General features: G+C 45.0%; 1 non-coding gene across 1 annotated transcript; it reads left to right on the top strand.

The window, feature by feature from the left end:
• The first annotated feature begins 7214 nt into the window (after positions 1 to 7214).
• LOC119948507 lies at positions 7215 to 7352 on the top strand. The gene has a single exon (XR_005456898.1). It is a non-coding gene; the product is annotated as a small nucleolar RNA SNORA7 (small nucleolar RNA).
• Positions 7353 to 9443: the final 2091 nt, after the last annotated feature.

Below are 9443 nucleotides of genomic sequence, written 5' to 3'. Positions count from 1 at the left end.
TTACAGATGGGGCAACTGAGGCACAGAGAAGTGAAGTGATCTGCCCAAGATCACACTGCAGGCAAGTGGCGGAGCCAAGATTAGAACCTGAGGAAACTGAGGCACAGAGGAGTTTAATAATTTCTTCCACGGGGCTGTGGGCCGCTCTCTCCCGGAATACGTTTAGAAGAAATTGAAACTCAGGGACCGCTTTATCAATTGTTTTGTTATCATGAGGAAACTGAGGCACAAAGGAGTGACTTGTTCCTTGCTTCTCTCTCACTACATACACCCCAGCCAGCCATCCTACTCCCACCCCCACCCACCGAATACTTAATATACATTCTCTTCTGTATAGCCGGAGGTGTCATTGTCTAGTCTCTTCCCACCACCTCCAACACCCCGGGCCACACGGACAGGCACACCACTACTGGTAGAGAAGCAGCGTGGCTCAGTGGAAAGAGCCCGGGCTTTGGAGTCAGAGGTCATGGGTTTAAATCCCAGCTCCGCCACTTGTCAGCTGTGTGACTTTGGGCAAGTCACTTAACTTCTCTGGCCCTCAGTTCCCTCATCTGTAAAGTGGGGATTAAGACTGTGAGTCCCCCCGTGGGACAACCTGATCACCTTGTACCTCCCCGGCGCTTAGAACAGTGCTCTGCACATAGTAAGCGCTTAATAAATGCCATTATTTATTTTTTATTTGTTTATTTTTAAGTCATTTGGTAATTTTGTTTACCATCATCATCATCATCATCAATCGTATTTATTGAGCGCTTACTATGTGCAGAGCACTGTACTAAGCGCTTGGGAAGTACAAATTGGCAACATATAGAGACAGTCCCTACCCAACAGTGGGCTCACAAGGTACATTGTATGTAGTGATTAAAGCCCAAATGGTGGGGATGGTGGGAGTGGGGTGTTAGCCAAGGTGTAGCAGAGAGAAGTCGGAACCAAATCACTTAAATTCTTCGTGCTTCAATTTCTTCATGATAACAGAACAATTGGTAAAGCAGTCACTGAGTTTCACATCAGTCACTCAAAGGTATTTTCCTCAGCTCTCCTTCCCCTCCCCATAGCCCTGACTCACTCCCTTTGCTCTACCACCCCCCAGCACTTGTGTATACATGTAATAAAAATAATAATGATGGTACTTGTTAAGCACTTACTATGTGCAAAGCACTGGGGGGGTGATACAAAGTGATCAGGTTGTCCCACGTGGCGCTCACACTCTTAATGCCCATTTTACAGATGAGGGAACTGAGGCACAGAGAAGTGAAGTGACTTGCCCAAAGTCACACAGCTGACAGGTGGTGGAGTCAGGATTAGAACCCATGACCTCTGACTCCCAAGCCCATGCTCTTTCCACTGAGCCATGCTGCTTCTCCATATGTACTTATGTACATATCTATATATGTACATGATAGATGTAAATATACAGAGATATATATTCTATAAATGTACATATCTATAATTCTATTTATGTTAATGCCTGTTTACTTGTTTTGATATGTATATATCTATAATTCTATATTTATTTTATTTTGTTAGTATGTTTGGTTTTGTTCTCTGTCTCCCCCTTTTAGACTGTGAGCCCACTGTTGGGTAGGGACTGTCTCTATATGTTGCCAATTTGTACTTCCCAAGCGCTTAGTACAGTGCTATGCACATAGTAATCGCTCAATAAATACGATTGATGATGATGATGATGATGATGATGATGCCTGTTCACTTGTTTTGATGTCTGTCTCCCCCCTTCTAGACTGTAAGCCTGTTGTGTGCAGGGATGGTCTCTCTTTATTGCTGAATTGCACTTTTCAAGTGCTTAGTTGAGTGCTCTGCACACAGTAAGCGCTCAATAAATACGATTGAATGAATACATGAATGAATGGTATTTGGCTACTTATTGGGTGCAGAGCACTATACTTTAGAAAGTATAATACAACAGAGTTGGAAGACCCATTCCCTGACCACCGGTAGTTTGTCTAGGGGGGAGACAGATATTTAAATAAATTACAGATACGGACATAAGTGCTGAGCGTGGGGGCGAATGTCAAGTGCTTAAAAAGAACAACTCTATTTGTAGATGCCAGAGTTGGCTTAAAATGCAAGTCAGGGTCAGGCCTGATAGTGAATGGTCAGAATAATGACCAGATAAAAAATGGACTACTTTTAATTCATATTATTTAAGTAGGAAGTTACAATTTACAGCTGCCTTCTCCAGCACCGGGGGTGGTATTCAGCACAAACTGATGATTGAGGAACTCATGCTTCAGAGAGAGATAATAATTTTAATTATGGTACTTGTTAAGTGCTTATGTTCTGCCAAGCACTGTACTAAGCGCTGGGGTAGATACAAGGTAATCAGGTTGTCCAACATGGGGCTCACAGTCTTAATCCTCATTTTACAGGTACAGTAACTGAGGCACAGGGAAGTTAAGTGACTTGCCCAAGGTCACACAGCAGACAAGTGGCAGAGCTGGGATTAGAACCTACATCCTCTGACTCCCAAGCCTGTGCTCCTTCCACTAAGCCACACTGCTTCTCCAGTCCTTGTCCCCCAAGGGGCTCACACTCTTTATCCCCATTTTACAGATGATATACCTGAGTCCAAAGACAGAGTCCCCAGCAGAGACCTGGTGGGGGCGACTCCATAAGCTGCTGCATAGTGAGTTGTCTCGGAGAATCACGCTTCATTAACATATCGTAGGACAAAGCCTGGAAAAATGCCATGGAATCAATTTCCTAACAATGTTCATAAAATCTGAAAAATTTGCTCCTTTCAGTTTGGAGCTGTGTTGATTAGAATGCAGAATCCAGGGTTCAAGGTAACAATCTTTCTTCTTAATTAATTAAAAGATTCCCCTTACTCGTCTTTTCCTTAAGGAAGCAAATGCATTTATTTTTAACATTCAAAAAATCTGTTTATATCAAAATGAAATATTAGCTTAAAGTTCAGGGTTTCATATGAAATGTTTTTGTCTGTTTCAAAAAAAAAATATACTTGAAATCATGAAGACACTAAAGACCTAAAATATGTTATCTAGAAGCACCCATCACTTTGACAAAACCACCGTCCTTCCTGTCTTACATGCCCACGTCCTTGGCCTTGGGGTCATCTTGCCCCCTTAAACCTGCTTATCTAGTCACTAGATAAATCTCATCAATTCTATCTCCGAAACATGTCTAGAATTCACCCCATCCTCTCCATCCACGCTACCACCATACTGGTTCTAGCACTTATCGTACCCAGCCTCCTCACTGACCTCTCTGCCTCCAGCCTCTTCCCTCTCCAGTCCATACTTCCCTCTGCAGCCTGGATCATCTTTCTGAAAAGTCATTCTGTGCACATTTTGCACACTCCTCAAAAACCTCCAGTAGTTGCCCATCCACCAAGCAGACTTAAGGCAATCAGCTCTCACCCCCTTACTTTCCTCTCTCTTCTCTCCCATTAAAACCCAGCCCGCCCCTGGCATACTGGATAGAGCCCGGGCCTGAGATTCAGAAGGCCATGGGTTCTAATCCTGACTTTGCTGTTTGTCTACTGTGTGGCCTTGGGCAAGTCACTTCACTTGTCTGTGCCTCAGTTACCTCATCTGTAGAAGAGGGATTGAGACTGTGAGCCCTCTGTGGGGCAGGGACTGTGTCCAACCCGATCCGCTTGTACCCACCCCAGTGCTTAGTACAGTGCCTGGCATCTAGTAAGCGCTTAACAAATATCATAATTATTATTATTACCAACCTGCTTGCCATCCCTCACTCTTGCCTCATCTGCTGGCAACCCCTTACGTGTGCCCTCCCTTCTTACTGCCTGGAATCCCCTCCCTCTATGCATCCAACAGACCAGCATTCTCCCCATCTTCAAAGGCCTACTGAAATCATATCCCCTTCAGGAAGCCTTCCCTGACTGAGTTTTCTTCCCCCCACCCCCGACCCTATTTTTCCTCCCTATCACCTCACCCATGCACTTAATCCTACCACCTAAGCACTTTGATACTCCCCTCATCCCCACCCCTACAGCACTTAGGCACAGAGCCTTGTAGTCAGTTGCTTCCCCAAAAGAAATATTACCATGAAGTGCTTTTACATAGGAAAGATGAAGGAAGCTTCTAATGAAGCTGCAGGGGATTTCAGAGGGCTGAAAGCCAAGTGCCTAATGAGGAAGAGATTGCTTGATGAATAGCCCTCTGGCAATGTATGCTCTAATACCGTGGCATTATTAGCACCTGGGTTCAGCCTTAATGCAGAGACAGATAAAGCGTCTCAATCAGTCTATCAATGGTATTTATTGAACACTTACTGTGTGCAGAGAGCAGTGTACTAGGCACTTGGGAAAGCATACTACAATAGAGTTGGTAGATGCAGTCCCTGCCCACAAGGAGCTTACCATCTACAGGGCGAGACAGACAGTAGTTTGGGGATAGGGGAAATGTTAGTGTATAAGAATATTGGCATAAGTACTGTGGGGCTGGGGTGAATATAATAATAATTCTGGTATTTGTTAAGTGCTTGCTATGTGCCAAGTACTGCACTGAACACTGGGGTAGATACAGGATAATCAGGTCCCACATTGGGCTCGCATTCTAAGTAGGAGGGAGAATACCTATTGAATTCCCATTCTGTAGATGAGTGAACTGAGGCACAGAGAAGTTAAGTGACTTGTCTGAGGTCCCACAGCAGGTAAGTGGCAGAGCCAGAAGAGAACCCAGGTCCTCTGACTCTCAGGCCCATCATCTTTCCACTAGGCCACGCTGCTTCCCAAAGTGTATCAAAGTGCCTCCTCCTCCAATTTGTCATCTTTGCTACAATTCGCAGCACATGGGTGCTTTTTGGAGTCTTCCATTCACCCTGAGCATTAACCAGTCTGAGCTTAGCCCAAGTGGCTGTCTGAAGTAGTAGGGCAGACTATGAGTTCTATAGCAAATGGAGAGGGAACAGGAAATCAGGCCACAAGAAAACAAAATAAGCCCAAATGAGCAACCTATCTTATTTGGAAGCTATCTATACTCAGTCATGAATAAGTAAAACTTTCCAGTTCCTGCTATTTCAAAATGCCCCTTTCCTTTGGGGATGAATGTGTGTGTGTGTAGAGTTATTAGGATTTGGATTCATGTGCACCGCTTGGCCCCATAATGCACGATTTCAAAAAGCAGTGTGGCCTCGTGGATACAGCACCAGCCTAGAAGTCAGAAGGACCTAGGTTCTAATTCTGGCTCTGCCATTTGTCTGCTGTGTGACCTTGGGCAAATCACATCACTTCTCTGTGCCTGTTACCTTATCTGTAAAATGGGGATTAAGACTTTGAGCCTCACGTGGAACGTGGACTGTGTCCAACCTGATTAGCTTGTAACTATCCCAGCGCTTAGTAGAGTTCCTGGCACATAGTGAGTGCTTAACAAATATCCTTAAAAACAGCCACAACAACAACAAAATCCCTCTCATTCATTCATTCAGTCAGTCGTATTTATTGAGTGCTTACTGTGTGCAGAACACTGTACTAAGCGCTTGGGAAGTCCAAGTCGGCAACGTATAGAGACGGTCCCCACCCAACAACGGGCAAAACCCCTCAAACCTCAAGAAGCATTAAGCATGTTGGTTTCAGGCAACTGATAACCATTTTATCCTTGGTGAATAATAAAAAAAATGATTACACTATCATAAAATTCCTGCTGAGATGTGGGCTAGAATATTCAAAGCAATAATTAGTCATTTACTGAATAATGGAACTAAAGAGATATACTCCTTTACTAAACTGTTCAGGCAGCTAATTAGAGTACTTGCTATTACAGCTATGGAAAAATACTTGGATATCCATAACAGACATAGCTATATTTGACAGTGCTTCACTATTGGTGCAGTACAATAAAAGCCTGGATATTCTCTCTATGGGTGTGCATCAGCAGCAATAGCAATTAGATGTATGCTTGAAGACTATATATCTTCTTTCAGAGCAAATGCAGGCATGCAAAATCAGGTTTCCTTGTGGAAAATCAAGTGAAATCAGTTGGCTGTTTTCTCTGAAGCATTCTGGCATCAAATAGAAACCTGACCTTTATAGTCTCATCTGTGAATTTTTGTGATTGATTTCACAGAGGTATTTTATCAGGTTCAGGTTCAAAGCTAGATCTGCTTTTTCTCCTAAGGATATTCAGCAACACAAAATTAGAGCTTCAAAAAGGTTATATCTTTTCCTTGCCTTACTGAAGAAATGCTATTTTAAAATATAGCCGTCTTTAAAGTTCAGGCAAAGATCCCTCAAGCTTTATTTTAATTAGAAGCGTGTCCTCCCTGTTCCCTGAGAAATATGTCTCGGGGTGTGCCTGGCTTGCTCATCTATTACTTTCATGTCTGAGCTAATAAAAATATTTCCTGGAATCAAGGTTTCTAGGAGAAATAGGGAAGAATCTAGAATCTTAACAAGATGAATCGTGCACATTATTTGCCTTCTTGGAAGGGTTTTGGACAACCTTAATCAAGAGTTCTGCCCATTGAAATATGCCAACAGATGACTTCAGATAATGAGAAATTTGGCACCAGGGACATACTCTCTGCAGCATATCAGGTATAGGAAAAGTGCAGGGAACAACTCCGAGATCTCGATTCTGCTTTCGTAGGCTTTACAAGAGCATTTGACATCATTAGTAATTCTGGGTTCTGGCAGCTATGAAGTTAATTTGTCTGCCCCGAGAAGTTCACCAAGATCCCGAAAATGTTCCACGATGGCATGGCTGATTGTGTCAGAACTGAAGGTGCCCTTATCTCATCCATTCCACAACAGCAACGGGCTAAAACAGGAGCTGTGTAGTAATTCTGGTCCTGTAGAACTTACTGCACTCTGTCACGCAACATGGAACCCGAGAGCAGCTTGAGAAGCAATGTGTGAGGCGACATAGCTTAGTGGAAAAAAAAAATATGGCCTGGGAAGCAGGTGATCCGGGTTCCAGTGCTTAGAACAGTGCTTCGCACATAGTAAGCACTAAACAAATACCATCATTATTATTAATATTGTTCTAATGCCATTTCCACCACTTGGTCTGCTGTGTGACTTTGGGAAAGTCACTTGACTTTTCTGTGCCTCAGTTTCCTCATCTGTAAAATGGGGATTCAATGTCTGTTCTCCCTCCTACTTACACCATGAGTCACACGTGAGACAGAGATTGGGTCTGACCTGGCTGAGGGAGACTGAATATAGTGCCTATTTTCTGAAACCAGAGTAATTTTTTTTATGGTATTTAAGCACCCTCTCAGGGTCACACCTGGAGAGTTTCCAGTACTCTACTAGTCTCCACTAAGGGAGGGAGAGTCAAGGAGAGGCATACCCTTTCCATTCCTAGCTTGGCCAGTGGCTAGCGAGTGGAAGACCATCTGCTACAAGTCAAAACTCACCTGTGCTGGGCAGCAGCGACATGGGAGAGAGTCGAGGGCGGAAACTCAAGTTTACGGCACGGAAGGAAGCAACGATAAACCACTTCTGGATTTTTACCAAGAAAACTCTATGGCTACACTACCAGGATGATTGCAGATGGAGGTGGGGCGGTCTGGGAGAGATGTGTCCATGCTGCCTCCCATTGGTTAGAGGGGAAATAAGTAATAAGAGGACAGAGGAGACCTCTCAAAGTAGGAGGGCTTTGAAGGTGGAAAGGGATATAGTGAGGTGGATTTGAAGGGAGTGATCAATCAATCAATGATATTTATTGAGCACTTACTGTGTGGCAAGCACCGTACTAAGTAATAATAATTATGGTGATTGTTAAGCTCTTACTCTGTGCCAAGCACTGTTCTGAGAGCTGGGGTAGATATAGGTTAATCAGGTTGTCCCAAGTGGGGCTCACACTCTTAATCCCCATTTTACAGATGAGGTAACTGAGGCACAGAGAAGTGAAGTGACTTACCCGAGGTCACACAGCAGACAAGTGGCGGAGCCGGGATTAGAACCCACATCCTTTGGCTCCCAAGCCCTGGCTCTTTCCACTAATAATAATACTAATAATGGCATTTATTAAGCGCTTACTATGTGCAAAGCACTGTTCTAAGCACTGGTGAGGTTACAAGGTGATCAGGTTATCCCACGGGGGGCTCACAGTCTTAACCCTCATTTTACAGATGAAGGAACTGAGAAGTTAAGTGACTTGCCCAAGGTCACACAGCAGGCAATTGGTGGAGCCAGGATTCGAACTTGTGACCTCTGACTCCAAAGCCCGGGCTCTTTCCACTGAGCCACGCTGCTTCACTAAGCCACGACTAAGTGCTTGGGTGAGTGGAGTACAACAGAGTTGATGGACAACCCTGCCCCCAAAGAGTTTAGAGACTAGAGGAGGAGTTCCACCCAGAAGGAGAGGTGTGAGCAAGGAGTCAGAGATGGGGGAGTCATGAGCATTGCAGCAAGAGAGGAGAGCAGATATGGTTAAAAGAGAGGGACAGAAGATGAGCAAATCCTTTGGCCTAACTGAAGGTCTGCAAAGCTGTCGTGATATTCAGCCTTCTGTATGATTGTGAGACCTGGACCTCATAAACATGATAGCCAGCATCTAGAGCAGTTTCATAACCATGCCTTACAAGCCAGATTCAACAGCAAGCACCACAATAGAACCAAGAGCAACAAAGTTCTGGAACAAAGCCTTTCTCCTAGCATTGAAACTATATTCACCTCAACCCAGCTTCACAGGGTGGGACAGATGGATAGAAAAGCCGCTTTATTGGGAGGAATCAAAGCAAAGGGAAAGAGGACATGTTTTAAACACGTTGTAAAATGCAGCCCCAGGCAATGCAGTATCACAGGTGAATTCATTCATTCAGTTGCATTTATTGAATGCTTACTGTGTGCAGAGCACAGTCCTAAGTGCTTGGGAGAATACGCTCCATCACCAAAACCTGCCGGTCTCACCTCCGCAACATCACCAAGATCTGCCCCTTCCTCTCCATCCAAACTGCTACCTTGCTGGTTCAATCTCTCATCCTATCCCGACTGGATTACTGCATCAGCCTCCTCTCTGATCTCCCATCCTCCTGTCTCTCCCCACTTCAGTCTGTACTTCACGCTGCTGCCTGGATCATCTTTGTGCAGAAAAGCTCTGGGCATGTTACTCCCCTCTTCAAAAATCTCCAGGGGCTACCAGTCAACCTACACATCAAGCAAAAACTCCTCACTCTTGGCTTCTAGGCTGTCCATCACCTCGCCCCCTCCTGCCTCACCTCCCTTCTCTCCTTCTACAGCCCAGTCCGCATCCCCCACGCCTCTGCCGCTAACCTCCTCACTGTACCTCGTTCTCGCCTGTCCCGCCGTCGACCCCCGGCCCACGTCCTCCCACTGGCCTGGAATGCCCTCCCTCCGCACATCCACCAACCTAGCTCTCTTTCTCCCTTCAAAGCCCTACTGAGAGCTCACCTCCTCCAGGAGGCCTTCCCAGACTGAGTCCCCTGAGCCTCTGAGGGGGCTTAGTCTGGGACATGTTCCCTACCAACAAGGA

Source organism: Tachyglossus aculeatus, chromosome X4, assembly GCF_015852505.1.
Source record: "Tachyglossus aculeatus isolate mTacAcu1 chromosome X4, mTacAcu1.pri, whole genome shotgun sequence".
Lineage (NCBI taxonomy): Eukaryota > Metazoa > Chordata > Mammalia > Monotremata > Tachyglossidae > Tachyglossus > Tachyglossus aculeatus.
Note: the sequence above shows the minus strand (reverse complement) of the source record. Positions and strands in the feature narration are given on the sequence as shown.